Genomic DNA, 21,024 nt, shown 5'->3' on the forward strand with positions numbered 1-21,024 from the left:
CATGAAGGACAGTAGAATGAAGTAGGGCTTGTCTGAGATTTGTTAACCAATCTTAAGAAAAATAATCAGTTCAGCTACAGTAGGATTATTTTTCCCTTAGGTCTATTTTTACTAGCTATTCTCTTGCACACAAATCTCATATGAATATAATTGACAGCTTTTACTACAGAACACACTAAGGCTACCAGTAATTCCAAATATCTCACCCAAAGTAAGAAGGACTTGCTATCCTTTTTAGATGCAGTACACCCACTGGGATAACCATAAAGTCAATATTCGAGACAATGTCTCATCTAAACTTGGAGGGGAGGGATTTGGTTTTCAAAATTCACACACAAACCCTCATCCAAATTTTTCATGCAGGGCCTCTAATGAGTCATACTGGAACCCCAAATCTGAACCCATCTCACCTTTACAGAGTGCTTGAAATCGAAACCCAAACCTTGACAAATTTTGGCTCCTGATCAAGCAAGCATTTAAATATGTTGTGGTGTCATCCAGCCTTTCTGTTGAGGATCAGGGCTCTAGCAGAGACCTGTGCTTCCCAGAGATGAATGTATGACCGGGCTTCAGCTCCCTCAACCATGGGATGCTGTTACACAAAACTGGTTTGCTGGGAAGAGATGGTGTCCACCTAGCCACAAGGGGAAGAACATCTTCCTGCATTGATCTGCCAACCTAGTGAGGAGACCTTTAAACTAAGTTCAAAGGGAGAAGGGAACAAAAAACACCCCACAGGTTTATATTAACCAAGTGACCTGAGCAGAGGGTTAGATGTTGGGGGGTTGAGGGACATGAAAAATGACAAGAGGGTCTTGAGAGCTACAAGAGAAATTAGTGCAGACGTCTGCTCAGCCTCTTAGATAGCTATACATAAATGCAAAGAGTATGGGGAATAAATAGAAATAACTGTCAGTATTAGTACATAAGCTGAATTCTGACAAATGGCATTAGAGAGACATGGTGGGACTCTCTTTATAACACTTCTATGCCTTCAAATAAATAAAAATGCTGTAAGCAATGCAAATGAACAGTTAAAGGATCCAACCTGTTCCTCATAGTCAAATAACCCCTTCACTATCACCGCCATGTGGTAGATTCACACAAGCCACACAATCCTAACGACAACAATCCAGTGGAAGTTCAGTATAGCACCTTACTTAAACTCCCATTTTAAAAAAATCTGCTTGCCATATACTCTACCTCTAAAACATCCTGTAACATTGCTCTTTTTATGCACCATACAGATCATTCAAAACATTACACTCAGTGGTATTGAGTTTGCAAAATGACAGCAAATGTGAAGGTAAATTTGAACGATTTGGTAAAAGTAGTATCTGCTGAAGAGGAAGTAGGCCTACAAAAGCACCTGGAGGCCCTGTTAGAGTTTTACTGACAAACTATTTGATGCTGCTTAACTGCTTAACACATCACTATTCCCCACAATTGAGGTCAGTGTTAGTGACAGACTGACAAAGGGGAAGGAGACAATTTATAAGCAAAATGTTCTTACAGGTCTACAATTTAGGTTTCAAAATTCAGTGACTATTGGGGGGGAGGGAGGGGAGGAAGGGTCATCGTCCTCCATAAACACCACCACAGCGCATGCTTTTTCCAGTGTTCCAAAAGCATTCTGAAGACCAACAAATTTCTGTAGTGTAAAACCATGCAGACAAATGCAGTTTGATGGACTGGGTTATGCATGGAAGTGAGAAGAGAGGCTCCAGGCAGAACTAGGGATGGCAGAGCCATAAGTCACCCAGCATCTCATTGCATCAGAGACGGAGGCATGAATTCCAAGAGAATGTCAAGTTCTCCTCAAGGATTTTCATGATGTATCTCTCAGTGCATATTGTACTTGTGAAGCTTTTGCTGGTATCTGCAAAGTTACCACACACAGAATGAGTGGAAAAAAATGCAACAGAAAAATCCACATTATGAATTAGGAAGGCAAATTTGCCTAAAGGATACATTTTGTTGTACAATAGGATGCTTTTTATCATATACATGCTAGGCTCAATAAAGCCCAGAGTAAGATTATTCCGCCAATGTAGATATATTTAAATCCTAATTCATCTGCAAGTTGACACTAGGGTTAGTTTATGAACATCACAAGCAATACCAGTCTCATTCCACTGTAGCCGTCCTAAAGCCTTTGACAAGTTCCCTCATAAAAGGCTCTTATGCAGACTGATCAGTGATGGGATAAGAGAAAAGGTCTCCTCACGAATCAGTAACTGGTTCAATGATAGAAAACTAAGGTAAGAATAAATGTTCAATTTTCAGAATGGAGAGAAATAAATAGCAAGATCCCTTTTAGATCTAGAACTAGAGCTTTTCAGCATATTCATATGTGATCTGGAAAAGGGAGTGAACAGTAAAGTGGCAAAATTTGTAGATAGTACAAAGTCCCAAACTAACTGCAAAGAGATACAAAGGAATCTCACAAAACCCGGGAACTTGGCAACAAAATGGCAGAAGCACGTCAATACTGATAAATGCAAATGAATGTACACTGGAAACAATCCCTAGTATACATAGAAAATGATGGGTCCAAATGAGCTGTGACCATGCCAAGACATCTCAGAGTCATTGTGGAAAACATGTCTGAAAACATCCAGTCAGTGTGCAGGGGCAGGCAAAAAAGCTAACAGAACAGTGGGAACCATTTGGAAAGGTATAGATAGTACAACAAAGTACCAATAATGCCATGATATAAATCCATGGTACACTCACACCTAGAATACTGAGCATAGTTCCATTGCAAATATATACAGGCAGTCCCCGGGTTACATACAAGATAGGGACTATAGGTTTGTTCTTAAGTTGAATTTGTATGCAAGTCAGAACTGGCTCCAGATTCAGCTGCTGCCACTGAAACTGACCAGGGGCTGACAACAGGAAGCAGGAGGCAGAGTTGCTCTGCCCCCAGCTTCCTGGAATCAGCCTGATCAGTTTCAATAGCTGCTGAATCTGGAGCCTGGGACAGAACCGCTGGGGCGCTGCCCGGTAGGTTCCCACAGGACCATCCCGGCAGGACCCCAGCTGCTCTACCCGAGGCGTCCCGCAACAAAAGCCTGGTCTGCTGGGGGGGGGGTGCACTAGCTGCGCCCCCTCCCCCCCCAGCAGACTAGGGAGACCCGAGCAAAGCCGCCCAGGTGGCGGGACCCCCGCCGCCTGGGCGGCTTTGCTCCTGTCCCCCTGGTCTGCTGGGGGGGGGGGGTCCAGCGGCTTTGCTGGACCCCCCCCCCCCCCAGCAGACCAGGGAGACCGGGAGAAGCTTTTCTCGCCCCAGAGGACACTGGTGGCGACCCGCTGCCCATGAGCTCCGGGGCGAGAAAAGCCCTGTTCGTACGTGCGGATCCGACATAAGTCGGATCCGCGTAAGTCGGGGACTGCCTGTACATTAGGAAAGGGAAAGAGAAGGGCAACAACAATTGTGAGTGGTATGAAACATATGAGGAGAGATTAAAAAGACTGGGACTGTCAGCTTACTCATCTCTTGTAAGAGAAGATACTAAGAGGGGTAAGGATAGATGAATGGTGACCAGACAATGTGGATAGAAAAGTGTTATTTACCCCGTCACATAGCACAAGAATTAGGAGTCACCTGATAAAATTAACAAGCAGCCAGTTTAACACAAACATAAGGAAGTACTTCTTCACACAACAGTCAGTCAACCTATGGAAGTTGTTGCCAGGGGAGGTTTTGAAGGCCAAAGTGCAACAAGCTTCAAAAATAATTAGATAAATTCATGGAGGAGAGAGATGACAGGAACATAACGCCATGTTCCAATGGCTAACTCCCTGATGGCCAGACTCTGGCACTGGATGACTGGGGCGGGATCACTTGAAAAAGTTGCCCTGTTCTGTTCATTCCCTCATCACGTATTTTAAGATGTTTTTCAGACTATTTCTTTGCAGATTTTCATTCCATTAAAATTACCCTAAATTATTCATCTCCCTCTTTATTGTACCCCTCAGCTACTGCAGATTTATGTTCTCCCCAGTGTCATTGCTTAGCTGAGCTATACTTAGTTAGCTCTTTTATAGTACTCTATAAATTCATTCCTCCAGCCACTCATTCACATTAATTTCTCTTTGAACTCACTCTTTGACTACATCTTTCTAGTCAGCTCACCCAGACCTGAACACAATGTTACAGGTGTGGGATAACTGTTCTGAAATATTTTTCAGAAACTAGACCAGATTATAAACCCTACATCTTATTGAATCAGACATATTTCTTGCAAAATCTACTATATGTTTGAGAGAGTTTGTGTGTATGTATGTATGTGTGTCTGTCTGTTCAAGAACTCCTGAACGGTAAGAGCTAGGACCACCAAGTTCAGTGCACAACTTCCTCTTATAACTTAAGGCAAAATAAAGGTTTTGCTGTGCCTGGAATGGGACTGCGTGTCAAACTATACAGCAAAGAGACAATCACCAGGCAGGTGAAAGGGGCTGGCAGGGGGGAGCACCCCCACCCCCATCTGACACTGCACTAGCCCCAAGCCTCCCACCCTCCACAGCTGCACTTTAGGGAGGGTGGAAGGGCTGAGGTTCCCACTCTCCCCATCTCCGATTTATATGGGAACATTGCTGGCTATTTCCCCTTGCTCCCTGATCAAGGGAAGTGCAGTTTACTACATCTCTCACTCTAAGGGAAGCAGGGGGCAGAACTAACCTGGACTGACCCCAGCTGGAGAACATGCACTCCTCCTCTCCATGGCTGCTGCAGCAACAGCCGGGGGAGGGTGGGGAGAAAGAAAACTTCTCACCTGAACCCAAGTTGTTGAGGTGAGAGGGGGGAATCCTCTGTCCTCAAGGCAGCCTGTCTACTGAACCCCTCAGCCCCAGCCCCACTGCAGAGTAATGATTTAAATGAAGCATGCACACTTCCTTTTTACTTTCCAAAAACCAAACATTAATTGTTAATATTAATTGCTAGGTAAATCTTCGAGTAAATAAATACATACATAGATAAATGCCCTAGTTTCTATATTAAGGTTCAAGAAATGAAATCAAGCACTTTGCAGCCAAACTTGGCCTCAGATGTGACAGCCCTTCATCAGAAATTGTGTGGGGCCAAGGCACAACCGTAACACACACGGTGTATCGCTTCAGGTCACAGTTTCTAGAAAGCCCCAAACTCACCCTAAAGAAGTCCTCACTTGGTAGAGCCTTCGCAGGCAGGCAGAAGTTACATACCTACAGTGAACTGGGTTCTTCCAGATGGTTTGTCCATATGGGTGCCTCACCATTGGATGAGTGCATGGTCCACTCAAGTGGAGAATGCAGAGCAGCATCAATGGGCTTGCACCTGTGCGGAGCAGCACTATGTTCCTCCAAACAAGAGCATAAGGAGGCAGAACACCCATAGGGACAACACAACTTACACTCAGCCTCTCTTTTGCGTGCGGGTACCTGTCCCTCTCAGCACTCCCCTGTAGGAGACTCCCAAGCAATAAATCACAGAGCGTGCTAAGGATGCAAGTCCAAGACAGTTTGGCGATAGTGCCATTCTGAATGTGGGTAAAACAACATGAGACTTGGCCTAGATATGGAAGGAAGACCAAGCTGCAGGCCTGCAGATTTCTGTTACATGAAGGTCTTTTCATAGAGCTCTAGATGTGGAATGAGTTACTGTGATCATGTGGTCACTGTCAGTGGCCTACATCCGAGAGGAGTCCTAACAGATTAAAATACAGCCCATAACTGTCTGAGTGGAAACAGGTAGTTCCTTTGTCCACTGTGCAAATCATACAAATAATCCTGGGGGCAGGAGGGCTAAAAGGTCTTAGACCCATCAGAGCAGAAAGCAAGAACCCATCTGACATTGAGTATGCGTAGGCTGCCTGGTCTCTCTGGGGGCATAAGGGTAAAACACATATAGGCGGATCTCTTGGTGACTATGGTTTTCCTCAGAGGCCTTAGGAAGGGTGCCATATAACCTTATCTCTACTGAATACAGAAAACAGCATGACAGTAGGAAGAGCACCAAGCTCTCCCACTCATCTAAATGAAGTGATGACTCTAAGAAATAAAGTCTTGAGGGAGAGGTGGAGGAGAGAGCAGGCAGAGAACTGGTTCAAAGATGGGTTTTCTCAGGGCACCTAGGACTAAACTGAGGTTCAGCTGAGGACTGTACAATGTGAAACCAGCTGTGTAAGACTGTCAGGAATCTGGTGATATTGGGGTGGGAAAAAACACACAAGCTCTTGATGAATGGGTAGAAATATAATAGTGGCCAAATGTGTGAAGGCTGCAATCACTTGATCTCCCCGAGGTGTTGAACCATATTCAGCCCAAGAAAAATAATTGACAATTTAACATTAAATGATACAGATTAGGTATTAACTATTCACTATATATAAGCCATGAAAACAGATCACCCTGAACTGTTATATATGCCAATAAGACTGGTAAAAAAGAATTAGTATTAATAGTTAGAATGATCTTTGGGGGTTAGTGCCAGCTTGTAGTTACCCTGCTCAGTAGCAGGAGTATTAGAGTGGTATTTATGGTGAACAGGAATTCAAAGAAACAAATGCAGAAAGTAAATATAATCCAGATAATTTACTAACGCCTTTGTTACAATTTTAAGAAAAAATAACCTGCTTTCACTTTTTTCCTAGTAAGTCTTTTCAAACTGTAAAATACTCCGTATTATAGAAGCTACTCTTAGCAGCGGCAATGATCCTCTTTATTGACTAAGAATTACAAGCCCTTTCAAGCATGCTGTAAAACCACAGAATGTGTGTTGTGTGTGTTAAATGATTCTTTATAGACAGACGGCAATTACTTATTATCTTAATTCCTACAATATGTTTTTAAAAAAAGCAAACATGATTTCCCCAGGCCTGGGTGCAAAAACCAAACACCACAAAACTATTCATGCTATATGTATCATTTATGATCATCTATAACCTAGCATTCTGTTTGTTTGCCAATGAAAATCTTTAATCATTTTCTTTCCAGACATGAACATCCATGTAAATGTTTATCAAAATCAGATGCCATTTTTTCATTACATTTAAACACAAACATTTTCCCCCTTTTATGCTGGGTAATTTTAACTCCCTGACCTATTGCTTAGTTGCAAAATTCAGCTAAATGGCTACAGTGGTCACCAGTGGAAATTCAGCAATAACCATACTAGACACTAAGATGTCACGGGGTTTTCTTTATACTGAGATTAGGAAATAGCTGTGGGATCTCAGATGCAATAGACTGATAACAGCTGGTAAATGTTGCCTTTGTAATGGTGACAACTGTGTTTTCATATTTTCCCTGAAAGCCACCTTTGCATGAAAGCGGAGGCTTTTTTAGATGTCAGTTTTCAAATGGTGAGGGTGGAAGTTGTGACATTTGATGAAGTTTTCAAAAAGATTAATACCAAATAAGGTGTGTCAAATATTTTCCATTTCAATGAAAACTTTTTGGATTCAACTATTTAACCCCAGGTTTTCTGCTGAAATAACAAGCTGGTGCACTAGCTGGTGCCCCTGAAAATACTCATATTCAAATTCATGTAAGGCTTTTAATAGATTTTTTTCTGTGAACCATCAAAAAATCCACTGTAGCAGATTCTCCAAGGCTACGTCTAGACTGGCATGATTTTCCGCAAATGCTTTTAATGGAAACATTTTCCTTTAAAAGCATTTGCGGAAAAGAGCGTCTAGATTGGCACGGACGCTTTTCCGCAAAAACACTTTTTGCGGAAAAGCATCCATGCCAATCTAGATGCAGTTTTGTACAAGAAAGCCCCGATCGCCATTTTCGCGATCGGGGCTTTTTTGCGCAAAACAAAACCACGTTGTCTACACTGGTCCTCTTGCGCAAAAGCATTTGCGCAAGAGGGCTTTTGCCGAAATGGGAGCAGCATAGTATTTCCGCAAGAAGCACTGATTTCTGACAGTAGGAAGTCAGTGTTCTTGTGGAAATTCAAGCGACCAGTGTAGACAGCTGGCAAGTTTTTCCGCAAAAGCAGCTGATTTTGTGGAAAAACTTGCCAGTCTAGATGCAGCCCAAAAGTATGAGGGAAGTTATCTAATACAAGCCCTATCTTGGCACAGAATTCCTCGATTTTCTTGGCAATTGGGGGATTTTGCTATTCAAACATCATCAAAGGCAAGTTTCTCAGGTGCTAGAATTAACCTGTTACTTTTCCTGGTTTTAGCCCAGTAAATATTTAAATAGTAAAGTCAGTTTTTAAATGGAATGCTACTATTCCTGTTTTACAGTGTAATCAGACTCAAAGTACTACAAAGTTGGCCTTGAAATGTCAGATATCTCTGTTCCACAGTATCTTTGTCTGGATGAAAAAACTCTGAATTCAGAAGATTCAGAAAATTTTTAAAAAAAAAAGAGATCATTACAACCCTCAACTTTCAGGCTAAAGGACTCATCCAAAATTCAGTGAAGACAATGGGAATCGTTTCACTCATATTAATAGCTTTTGCTAAATAACCTTAAGGCTTGTTCCCAATTATTGCAAGAGTAATAAATTAGCTTTTATTCACTCCTGGCCTTTTAAAATTCCTCCTTCCTGGAAGAGAGGCAGTATTTTTATAGGCAGTCTATCTTACCCAGTGGAACTTACTTCCAAGAAGACAAGGAGCTGTTTTAAAGGACAGAGGCTCTTTCAAACAGGGGTATCAGTAATGGCTGAAGATCGATCATCACCACTATTGATATCTTTTTAAACAAAGTTTTGATTAAAAATATCATAAATAAGATGCAGATTTGTCACCACCTGTGTTATTAAGCACAGAATGTAATTAATAATGCATTCTTCCATTCTGATAAGAATATTTGTAAGACAGACAAATATAATCCAATATAAATTTAGAGAGCTACAGCAGAATTTCTCTATGCTTCTCTTCAGCTCTCTTACTTCGTGTAGCAGGATGGTCCCACTCCTAGGCTCCAGACCCCTGTTTAGTTCACTCTCTCACAGGTATTCAGGCCCCATGCCTCGGCTTCTGTACCTCCGCCAGAAGGGCATTCCCATTATCAGCAACTCTGAGTCTTTCCTTGTCTATTAAATTCTCTGGCTCATTCCAACTTTCTCTCCCACTCTCCTCACCTTCCCCCAGCAGGGACCACTTTTTTTAAAAGGCCCCCCCACAGCTCCAAGTGAGATCAACTGGCCTTAATTGATTCATAGCAGGCCCATCTCTGGTGCTCCTTCTCCTCCTGTGGTAACTCTGGGTCAGCTGTGCCTGGCTGCCCTGAAGTGACCCAGTCCTAATTAGCAAGGGCTGTTTCTATTTTCTAGAGCTACCTCTCTCCTCTTCCAATCTAGCCCTCTGGCCTCACCCTGTCACACTTGAGATGGTGGTTGATTATGCTCTGAACTCTCCTCTCCCTGGACTCCTAAACCCTTCTCTCCCATTGAAAAGTCTTCATCCCACCAATCCCAAACTCAGCTCGCTTTCAACATCTGCTTCCTCTACTCCTGCTTTTACACCATAGAGCATCTCTGGCAGCACTCTCATGGACAGGCTAACTTCCTCCATTAACAAATACATTCTCGTAGCTTTCAGTTCTACCATTTTCCTTACCAAGCAATTCTACTTCTCCACCTAACTAAACCTCATTCACAATATCAGCTGCTGATAGGCCATATTTTACTCCTTCCTCAAACCCTCCTTCTACTCACACACACCTCCACTTCTCCAGCTCCTTCTTCCCTACAACAGATGCAACCATGTTTCCATCTGTCCAGGGGGAGTGGGGAAGGCTACTTTGTGTGCTGCCTGGCCTGTAAATAGGCAATTCCAATTGGCTGGAAACCAGCCAATAGGAGCTGCAAGATTGCTCTGGGAGAAGGGGCAGTGTGCAAAGCCTCTCCCACCTCTCACCTCAGGCTCGCAGTGTTCAGAGAGCTACTCTGAGCAGCATATGAGACAGGGCAGGCAGGAGCTGGGCTGAGGCTCCTTCTGTGCTGGTGGACCTGATGCAGTGGCTTGGTGGGCCGGATGCAGCCCATGAGCCATATTTTGCCTGGATCAAGGTGAATCACTTAGGCTGTAAACATCTCCAGAGAGGTATGACCTCTGCAGATGCTTGCATGTATTGGTTCAAACTTGATTTTCTGGAGACCAATGGATAAGAATGGTTAGGTTCAAACTGACTCAGTTTTCTTTCTGATCCAACAGATGCTTCTGTCCAGTGGGGATCCCAACCGTTGTATATGGGTTGGAAAGACTTTGCCCCACTAGCAGGCCATGAGATTGAAGAGTGACCTCTGGTAAGCTTTTAGCATGTGTATAGGAATTTGTATGGTTTCCTTGCATGTTTTCTCTGTAATGCTTTTTGCATTCAAATAAAACACACTTACTTAAAAAGAGCTGTGTGGGAACATCACCCACTGGCAGTACCCAATATATAGTCCTCAGAAAGTAACACACAGGGAATGGCCATTATCCACTGCAAGCCAGTCTGCCTATCACAGTGTAAGGCTGGGAGCTGGGATGCCCTAAGCCCCTCAGTCAGAGGGAAGTGGGATATGGATCCCTGCCCAGAGACAGGTGATGGTTAGAGTGCTGCGACCTCATTGGGTACTCCTGGAATGGCCCATGGGGGGAGGAGGGAAGGCAGGTGCTGTTCCCCTGAAATGGTGACACACACAGGTATGCATCAAGGACAGCAACGTGTCATATGGGAGAAAAGCAAAAGGGTTAAAAACCTCATGAAATTAAATCTAAAGAAAAGTAGCCCTGAAACCCAAGAGGATTCATGGCCCAAAATCCAGAGAGGCAACTTGCTAAACAGGGAGGAGACAGATAAAAGACGGGAACAGAAAAGCCAAGCATAAAGTTGAAGGATAAATCTGAAAGAGTGGAACAAAGGCATTTTTCAGCCATCTTTACCAGCCGAGTTTAAAATACCAAGCATAGTATCCTTTTCAATTTACACTTCCACATGCTAGCCAAGACAAGATGGTAACTGTCATGAGGAAGGAAGTGAGCCCTTGAATTTTTAGTCATCCTTGATGGGCTTTTTTAAGTTGAAAAGACCCACTTATGGAACAGGTTATTATGGATACACCAGGAGGAAGTTGGGGAGAAAGAATATGAATTGTGCAGTGACAACAATGAAAGGGGGTGAAGACAGGGTGGCACCATACATCTGATTTAAGTTAGGATTTATAAAGGAGGAAGAGGTCTGAGATATGGTTCTGGGCAACAGATCCCAGACATTTGTTCTCTCAAGAAAACTGTCTCAGCTCCCGCTAAGCAGGGGAGTTGTGATCCAAAAAAGGAGTTTACCACACCAGTAGAATGTGCTAGTCAGCTGGCTATATCTAAGGCTGTGGGAAATCCCCATATTGTAGGCAAACGTGTGTGTGTGCATGGAATTTTATATTATAAGTAGTCTGGGAGTTTGGGGTGGGGTGAAGCTGGAAAAACAAAAAAACTGCTGTATTGTTTTGTTATGTTTGTACTGATTCTGTTGAGAGGGAACTGGAGAAAAAGTAGTAACAGCAGTTTGGAGAGTAAATTTTTTTTAATGCAGATCTCAGCAAATAGTATTCATCTTAGAATCTGAATGTTACAAGCCCCATGATGTTTATGATGTAAAAATGTATAAAGTTCCCTTGTAGAAACAATCATGTAACTGGTATTAATCTATTGTTCAGCAAACTTGTGCAATATATTCAGCCTGCTTATACCAGGACTTCCTTCCTTCACCTCACAAGCTGCCTTTTGTTCCATTGACTCCCTACAAATTCTTCTGTGCTTCCCACTACCAGTGGTTCTATGTGCCCTCACATTTTCCCTCCTCGCATACCAGGGTCCTTCATCCTCTCCCCATATGTCCAGGGGCTGTGTGTGCACCCAGCCCTTCCTAACTGCAACAGGTTTGGTCACAGAGATCCCCTGGAGACTGTCAGTGCTGATCATATCACTGAGCCAGCCTACCAATCCTCTGGGGCATTCACTATCCTATCCTGCTGAGCCAGAATAAAACATGTTAAATTCAGCATATTCATATTCAAAAGCATATTTCAATTTAGATTATGTGGGTGCAACATCACACTCACCTCTAGTATTTGTCAAAGTAGTAATTTTGGAGTGTCAACATGTTAAACGCTGTTGCAAGGACAGGCAGACCTGAGATGGGGTATCATTCTGGAAATTGTTACTGGTTGCCGTTGGCCAGATATTTCATCACTGGAAAGTTGTAGATAATAGAAACCGTGGCTGTGGTAATGAGGTGGTGAGGCTTCATGTGTCCAACCTTCCTCCCCCCTTTTGGTTTTCCAGTTTTCCCCCAAAAAAATCAATGGAGTTCTGGTCATTGACACCTAAAACAGTCTCTGAAATATTTGAATGGATTGGATCAAACTGTCAAAATTTACCTGCTAAGAGGAGTGTAAGGCCTTCACAGGCTTGGTCTGCAACAAATATGAAAGGACAGAGCAGCAGCAGTATGAAAAAGACAAGTCCTTCAAACTATTAAAGCTGAGGCTCTGGATGCCTGTTTTTTGTTTGTTTTTTTACAGGAAACTCATCTCAAGGTGAAACATATCAAATGCATGAAGGGGCAGTTGGTTCTACATCCTACGTCTCCCCCAGGCCTTGAAACAAACAAAGGAGTAGCAATGATCTCCAAGCGTGCATCATTCCATTTAAAAGATCCATACTTCATCCCTCCTTCCTGCTGCACCAAGAAGCGTGCATGCATGGAGAGACCTCTCTCTCACTCTGGGAGTACTAGGGCCCATGCAGTATTGCCAACCCCAAATGTCCAAAAACCATGAGTCAGGCTCACCAAAAATCATGAGACTGACTCTAAAATCATGAGATGACAAACTAATAGGTTTGGCATTCTTTTATTTGTAATCTTCTTTTTGAGCTTTTAGGTGCCCTGGGTGAAGCTCTCTCCACAATCATACATAGGCTGAAATAGCCATGTGACTCCAGGTTTTAAGAAAAGTTATGAGACAACACAAAATCATGAGAATTGGCAATGCTGTCAAGCTTTGGACATTCAGAGAATTTCCCATAATTTTGGTCATTTGCTCCAACCCTCCCCCTTCTGCTGCCTGACAGCCTTGTTACCTCAGCTTTGCTCCTCACCTGCCCCTCTTCCCCTGCCAACTTCAGTCTCTTCTTCTCTCCCCCATTTAGCTGATTCTCTTTAAAGTAAGCCCACCCCCTTCAAAATCATGGAACTAACATATTTCCTGCCATCATATTGTTCACTGGGCCTCTATGTATTACTCCCCCCCAGTCCTGAGAGTATCTTGGCTATTTAAATGGAAAGTTTTTTGGGACAGGGCCTGTAACTACTGAGTAGCTATGTCCACACTACCCGGCACAGTAATGTCAATGCAGCTATACCAGAATAACCCTATAGGTAGATACAGCCTATACTAACAAAAGGGGCTTTTCCATTGGTATAGGAAAACTACCTCATCAAATGACATTACAGCAATCTGAATCTGCCTCTTTCATCAACACAGCTGCATCTGCTCGAGGGGTTAGATGGCACAGCTACGTTGGCCAGAGATTTGGAAAAAATCTCACTCCCCTAACCTACATGGCTTTTCCAACATACCCCTAAACTAGAAGAAGTTGTGTTGAAGGAAAAGAACTTAGGATTTAGCTAACCTGATCTGAGGAGGCAGTATTCCTACGGGAGTGGGGATTTTTTTATCCCCACATCCCGACCATCATAGCTATGCTGACCTAACTTTTTAAATCTTAAGGAGATCAAGTATATATTTGTGCAGTGCCTCACAATGTGGAGACCCAGTCTTTGTTGGCCCTTAGGCACCACAACAGTAAACACTTATTCATAGTAATCACCAATACAGTAAATGCTTGTTGATTAAAGGTGCAATTGGAAACAAAATAACTTTTGGAAGCACCCCATGCAGCAAAGGTCAGTTCTTTTTAAAACTCTTGGAAGAATTTGGAGTAGAGGATATTGCAACCGCTTGTCGGGTCATAGCTGTGTGCTGATCCTAAAGGTAGACATTTTGGTGGTGATGGGGGACTTCAACTATCCAGACATATGTTGGGAAATGAACACAGTGGGGCACAGGCTATCCAATAAGTTTCTGGACTGCATTGAAGACAACTTTCTGTTTCAGAAGGTTGAAAAAGCTACCAGAGGAGAAGCTGTTCTGGATTTGATTTTAACAAATAGGGAGGAACTAGTTGAGAACTTGAAAGTGGAAGACAGTATGGGGGACAGTGATCATGAAATAATAGAGTTCATGATCTTAAGGAAAGGTAGAAGGGAGACCAGCACAATTGAGGTAATGGATTTCAGGAAAGCAGATTTTGACAAAGCTCAGAGAACTTGTAAGTAAGGTCCCATGGGAAGCAAGACTGAAGGGAAAAACAACTGAGGAGAGTTGGAAGTATTTCAAAGGGACGTTGTTAAGGGCCCAAAAGCAAACAATTCCGCTGTGCAGGAAAGATAGAAAATATGGCAAAAGACCAGGTTGGCTTAACAAGGAGATCTTGCATGATCTCAAAATAAAAAAGGAGTCATATAAAAAATGGAAACTAGGACAAATAACAAAGGATGAATATAGGCAAGCAACACGGGAATGCAGGGGCAAGATTAGAAAGGCAAAGGCACAAAATGAGATCAAACTAGCTACAGGCATAAAGGGAAACAAGACGACCTTTTATAAATATATTAGAAGCAAGAGGAAGACCAAGGACAGGGTAGGCCCACTGCTCAGTGAGGAGGGAGAAGCAGTAACAGGAAACTTGGAAATGGCGAAGATGCTCAATGACTTCTTTGTTTCGGTCTTCACCGAGAAGTCTGGAGGTGTGCCTAACGTAGTGAATACAAGCGGAGAGAGGGTAAGTTTAGAAGATAGGTTACACAAAGAACAAGTTAAAAATCACTTAGGAAAGTTAGATGTCAGCAAGTCACCAGGTCCTGATGAAATGTATCCCAGGATACTCAAGGAGCTGATAGAGGAGGTATCTGAGCCTTTAGCTATGATCTTTGAAAAATCATGGAAGACAGGGGAGATTCCAGAAGACTGGAAAAGGGCAAATATTGTGCCCATCTATAAAAAGGGGAATAAGAACAACCCAGGAAACTACAGATTGGTCAGTTTAACGTCTGTCCCAGGGAAGATAATGGAGCAGGTAATTAAGGAAATCATATGCAAACACTTGGAAGGTAATAAAGTGATAGGGAATAGCCAGCATGGGTTTGTGAAGAACAAGTCATGCCAAACTAATCTGATAGCTTTCTTTGATAGGATAACGAGCCTTGTGGATAAGGGAGAAGCGGTGGATGTCATATACCTAGACTTTAGTAAGGCATTTGATACGGTCTCGCAGGATATTCTTATTGATAAACTAGGCAAATATAACTTAGATAGGGCCACGATAAGGTGGGTGCATAATTGGCTGGATAACCGTAGTCAGAGAGTTGTTGTTAACGGTGCTAAATCCTGCTGGAAAGGGATAACAAGTGGAGTTCCGCAAGGATCTGTTTTGGGACCCGTACTGTTCAATATCTTCATCAATGATGTAGATATTGGGATAGAGAGTACGCTTATTAAGTTTGCAGATGATACCAAACTGGGTGGGGTTGCAACTTCTTTGGAGGATAGGGACATAATTCAAAATGACCTTAGCAAGTTAGAGAAATGGTCAGAGGTAAACAGGATGAAGTTTAAGAAAGAGAAATGCAAAGTGCTCCACTTAGGAAGGGACAATCAGTTCCATACATACAAGATGGGAAGCGACTGTCTAGGAAGGAGCATGGCGGAAAGGGATCGAGGGGTCATAGTGGGCCACAAGTTGAATATGAGTCAACAGTGTGATGCTGTTGCAAAAAAAGCAAATATGATTCTAGGTTGTATCAACAGGTGTGTTGTAAACAAAACTCGTGAAGTCATTCTACCGCTCTACTCTGCACTAGTTAGGCCTCAGCTAGAGTACTGTGTCCAGTTCTGGGCGCCACATTTCAAGAAAGATGTGGAGAAATTGGAAAGGGTACAGAGAAGAGCCACAAGAATGATTAAAGGTCTAGAGAACATGACCTATGAAGCCAGGCTTCATGAACTGGGCTTGTTTAGTTTGGAAAAAAGAAGATTAAGGGGGGACATGATAGCAGTTTTCAAATATCTAAAAGGGTGTCACAAGGAGGAAGGAGAAAATTTGTTCCTCTTTGTTTCTGAGGACAGGACAAGGAGTAATGGGCTTAAAGTGCAGCAAGGGAGGTTTAGATTGGACATTAGGAAAAAATTCCTAACTGTCAGGGTGGTCAAATATTGGAATAAATTGTCAAGGGAGGTGGTGGAATCTCCCTCTCTGGAGATATTTAAGAACAGGTTAGATAGACATCTGTCAGGGATGGTGTAGATGGAGCTTGGTCCTGCCTTGAGGACAGGGGGCTGGACTCGATGACCTCTTGAGGTCCCTTCCAGTCCTATGATTCTATATCAGATCCCCAAATAGTGAGAGAAACAGTCAGGCAAGGAGTTGAAACTATTAGTAGGTACATATGATTTATGTGACTCCTGAAGATTCCCCAGCACAAATAGAAGACCATTCCTTTTATTCAGTCCTACAGCAAATGCAAACATGAATCAATATGCTATTAACTTCCAAAAGCAATGTTTAACCATGCTATTCTGGTTAAATAAGGGTGAATCTGCTGGTCTGATCATGCACCAACTGGCTTCTCATTAGAAACAGAGGGTACACCTAAAAAACAAACAAATGGGAATTAAACATTCCTCTCTTATGTGATCAGGAAAGAATGCACAACATTAGAGAAATAATTATATTTCAGAAAAAAGGAACACGGGCCTGGTTAAGAAGAGCGCTCTCTGGAGCTCAGATGTAATACATTCAGCAATGAATCCCATGTTATCAAAGTTAGAAAAGAAGAAACAGCCAAACCTCCTGAGAGAAGTAGAAAGACAAAGCTACAACAGACAAAACAATCCCAGAGCGTGAACAAGAGACTAATTGAAGCTAGAGGTAAATTAAACCTTCTATAAACAGCGAAGGCTGAAATGGCAGTCAGATTTACAACAACAACTACAAGGAGTCCTGTGGCACCTTAGAGACTAGCAGATTTATTAGAGTATAAGCTTTCGTGGGTAAAAGCCACTTCAATTCACCCAGTGAAGTGGGTTTACCCATGAAAGCTCATACTCTAATAAATCTATTAGTCTCTAAGGTACCACAGTACTCCTCATTGTTTTCAGACTACAGACTAACACGGCTCCCCCTCTGAGACAAAACAGTAACAGTATTGTGAAAAAGGCAACAAAAGGAATAGGCTACTTGCTACTAGACAAATATACAAGATAATAAAAGCCAGATTTTCAGATGGAAGAAACCAAATCGTCACCACCATTTGCAAGTTCAAAGGATATACATGAGCCATTTACAAATTTCTACAGGAGGTTTTATGGTAGCACATCCTCTTCCCCCCCTCCAAAAAATAAAATAAATAAAAGCACAGAATTAGTGCAAAGCTCCCTAAAATAGATCAGGTATAGCATGAGCATTTACACCTGATGAAGTTACAGAGATCATTAGATCACTCAACATAGTAAATCTATAAGCCTAGATGGGTTTCCTCCAGGATTCAGAGCACAATTGGCAGAGGTCCTTAATAAGAGGAGGAAAGAGTAAAAGCCTCAATACATAGAGAGAGGCCCAATTATCAAAACTTGGATGAGACCTATTCAGTTGTGATATAAGCCCATCTCTTTGTTATTCAATACACTAAGCTTTATGCTTCAGTCTTACCAAACAGATTGAAAAATAGCACCTAGATATATTTTCAGAGATAAAATCCATTTTGTGTTTAACAGACAGTTAGCAGACATCGTGCACAGAGTTCTGCATCTGATTTTTATTAGATGATTTAACAAATTTCATCAATCTAATGAATCTATTTCTATTACTGGGTGCCAAAAAGGCTTCTGACAGAGTGAAATGGCAGTTTCTAAAGTTTCAAAATCAAATATTTCTTTTATACTCAAATCTAAATACTGCAATAAGAGATAAATGGCACCTATCCGAAAGATTTCCCCTTTCTAGGGATATACACCAAGATATCACCTCCTTTTGTCATTCTGGTAATGATGCTGTTATATTACAAATGGAATAAAAACAGGAAACAGGTCAGCCAAACTACTCTGATATGCAGATGATATAATGACATTTGAGAGAAATCATCAGGTATATTACCTGAATTGCAAGAGAAAAGCCTGAAATTTGGTAGTTTTTCAGGCTTTAAAACAGATTTATGATAAGTATGAATACTGGTCATTGCTGAGGATCCTGACTTGCAAAATAGCCATAAATGATAAATATGAATGGGTGAGTCCTCCTTAAAATATGAGGACGTTTTCACATGCTTTTTTCATGTGGTCTATAATACTACACAGTAGGGATGTTAAATATCGATTCATTGAATAGTTGAGTATCCTCATGAATTCTTATCAGTTAATCCACTATTCTATAATCCCTGGGGGTGGAGCCTGAGAAGAACCCTGCCACTCCATGGTGCTGCCACTGTATCAGAGGCAGCAGCATGGGGTGCCAGCTGGTCCATGAGGGGAGCCAGTTTGAAAGCTGCCTGTCACCCTGTGCTGCTGCCTCTGATAAAAAGGCAGTGATGTGAGGTGGCAGTAGCCCCTGTCTAGGGTGTAGTCTGAGCTCCTAGACTTAGCACAAGGCAGAACTGAGCTGGGCTGCCTGTCTGCCCGGCTCTTAATATGCTTTAAATGCAGAGCTGCAGCAGGGGTAGGCCCTGGACCTGTTGCAAGCCAGAACAGAGACGGGCTGCTGGCCAGTCTGCTGAAAAATTTACTTGCAAGTGGGAGGGTGGGGAATGTGGGTAATCTATAGCATTAATCTATAAGCTTTTGCTTATCAGTTAATCGACTATTCTATTACATCCCTACTACACACCTCTGACTAAGAAAATTATAATAGTGTTGGAAAACAGGTCAAAGTACAAAATCTCATGGTTAGGCTCAAGTAGCCAAAATGAATCTCTGTCTCAACTTATTTTTCTTTTCCAAAAGTTACCAGTCATCCAACCCAGGAAAACTCCTTGCATCTTAGCAATCCACAATAAGCCAATGCATTTGCGGACACAAAAGTCTTACAGAGAACATGGCAAATTTGGGAACTAGCTCTACCTACCATAAATCTTATTACTGGGTAAACCAAATCAGATACATAGTTTGACTCCCTCAGAGACCTGATGGGCAGAATCTCCTGGGATGCTAACATGAAGGGGAAAGAAGTCCAGGACAGCTGGCAGTATTTTAAAGAAGCCTTATTGAAGGCACAGAAAGAAACCATCCCGATGCATAGCAGGAGAGGCAAACATGGTAGGAGACCGGATTGGCTTACAGAGGGAAATCCTTGGTGAACTTAAGCACAAAAAGGAAGCTTACAAAAAGTGGAAACTTGGACAAATGACCAGGGAGAGATTTAAATGTATAGCTCGAGAATGCCGGGGGGTTATCAGGAAGGCAAAAGCGCAATTGGAATTGAGACTGGCAAAGGATGTGAAGGATAACAAGAACGGTTTCTATAGGCATGTTAACAAGAAGGTGGTGATCAGAGACGGTGTGGGGCCCCTACTGGATGAAGGAGGTAACCTCGTGACAGATGATGTGGGGAAAGCTGAAGTACTCAATGCTTTCTTTGCCTCTGTATTCACGGACAAGGTCAGCTCCCAGACTAATGCGCTAAGTGACGCAAGATGGGATGAAGATGGACAGTCCTTGGTGGGTAAAGAAGAGGATAGGAACTATTTAGAAAAGCTAAACGTACACAAATCCATGAGTATGGACTTAATACATCCAAGGGTACTGAGGGAGTATGCAAATGTCATTGAGGAGCCCTTGGCTATTATCTTTGAAAAGTCATGGAGATCGGGAGAGATCCCGGATGATTGGAAAAAGGCAAATGTAGTGCCCATCTTCAAAAAAGGGAAGAAGGACGATCCAGGGAACTATAGGCCGGTCAGTCTTACCTTGGTTTCTGAAAAATCATGGAAGGGATCCTTATGGAATCCATTTTGAGGCACTTGGAAGAGAGGAAAGTGATCAGGAATAGTCAGCATGGATTCACAAAGGGCAAGTCGTGACTGACCCATATGATTAGCTTCTATGACATGGGAAAGTCAGTGGATGTGATCTACCTTGACTTTAGCAAGGCTTTTGATACGGTCTCCCACAATATACTTGCCAGCAAGTTAAGGGAATGTGCATTGGATAAATGGATGGTAAGATGGATAGAAAGCTGGCTAGAAGGCCAGGCCAGCGGGTAGTGATCAACGCCTCAGTGTCAGGATGGTGGTCCATTTCTAGCGGAGTGCCCCAAGGTTTGGTTCTAGGACCGGTTTTGTTCAATGTCTCTATTAATGACCTGGACATGGGGATGGATTGCACCCTCAGCAAGTTTGCAGATGACACTAAGCTAGGGGGAGAGGTAGATATTCTTGAGGGCAGAGATATGGTCCAGAGTGACTTAGGCAAATTGGAGGATTGGGCCACAAGAAATCTGATGAGGTTCAACAAGAACAAGTGCAGAGTCCTGCACTTGGGACCAAAGAATCCCAAGCATAGTTACAGGCTGGGGACCAACCAGTTAAGTAGTAGTTCTGCAGAAAAGGACCTGGGGGTGACAGTGGATGAGAAACTGGATATGAGTCAACAGTGTGCCCTTGTAGCCAAGAAGGCTAATGGCATATTAGGTTGCATTAAGAGGAGCATTGCCAGCAGATCCAGAGATGTCATTATTCCTCTTTACTCGGCTCTGGTGAGGCCATATCTGGAGTATTGTGTCCAGTTCGGGGGGCCCCCCACTACAAAAAGGATGTGGACGCATTGGAGAGGGTCCAGCGTAGGTCAACCAAAATGATTAAGGGTATGGAGCATACGACCTATGAGGAGAGACTGAGGGAGTTGGGTCTGTTTAGTCTGCAGAAGCGAAGAGTGAGGGAGGATTTGATAACAGCCTTCAACTTCCTGAAGGGAGGTTC

General features: G+C 42.7%; 1 long non-coding RNA gene across 1 annotated transcript in view; it reads left to right on the forward strand.

Annotated features, from left to right (window-relative positions):
• The window catches only part of LOC142829223 (uncharacterized), a 96,539-nt gene that overhangs the window by 66,493 nt on the left and 9,022 nt on the right, over positions 1–21,024 (forward strand). The window contains exon 2 of the long non-coding RNA XR_012903639.1: positions 10,167–10,258. This is a non-coding gene — a long non-coding RNA (uncharacterized LOC142829223). The remainder of the gene's footprint in view (positions 1–10,166; positions 10,259–21,024) is intronic.

This window comes from Pelodiscus sinensis, chromosome 4 (assembly GCF_049634645.1).
Source record: "Pelodiscus sinensis isolate JC-2024 chromosome 4, ASM4963464v1, whole genome shotgun sequence".
Lineage (NCBI taxonomy): Eukaryota > Metazoa > Chordata > Testudines > Trionychidae > Pelodiscus > Pelodiscus sinensis.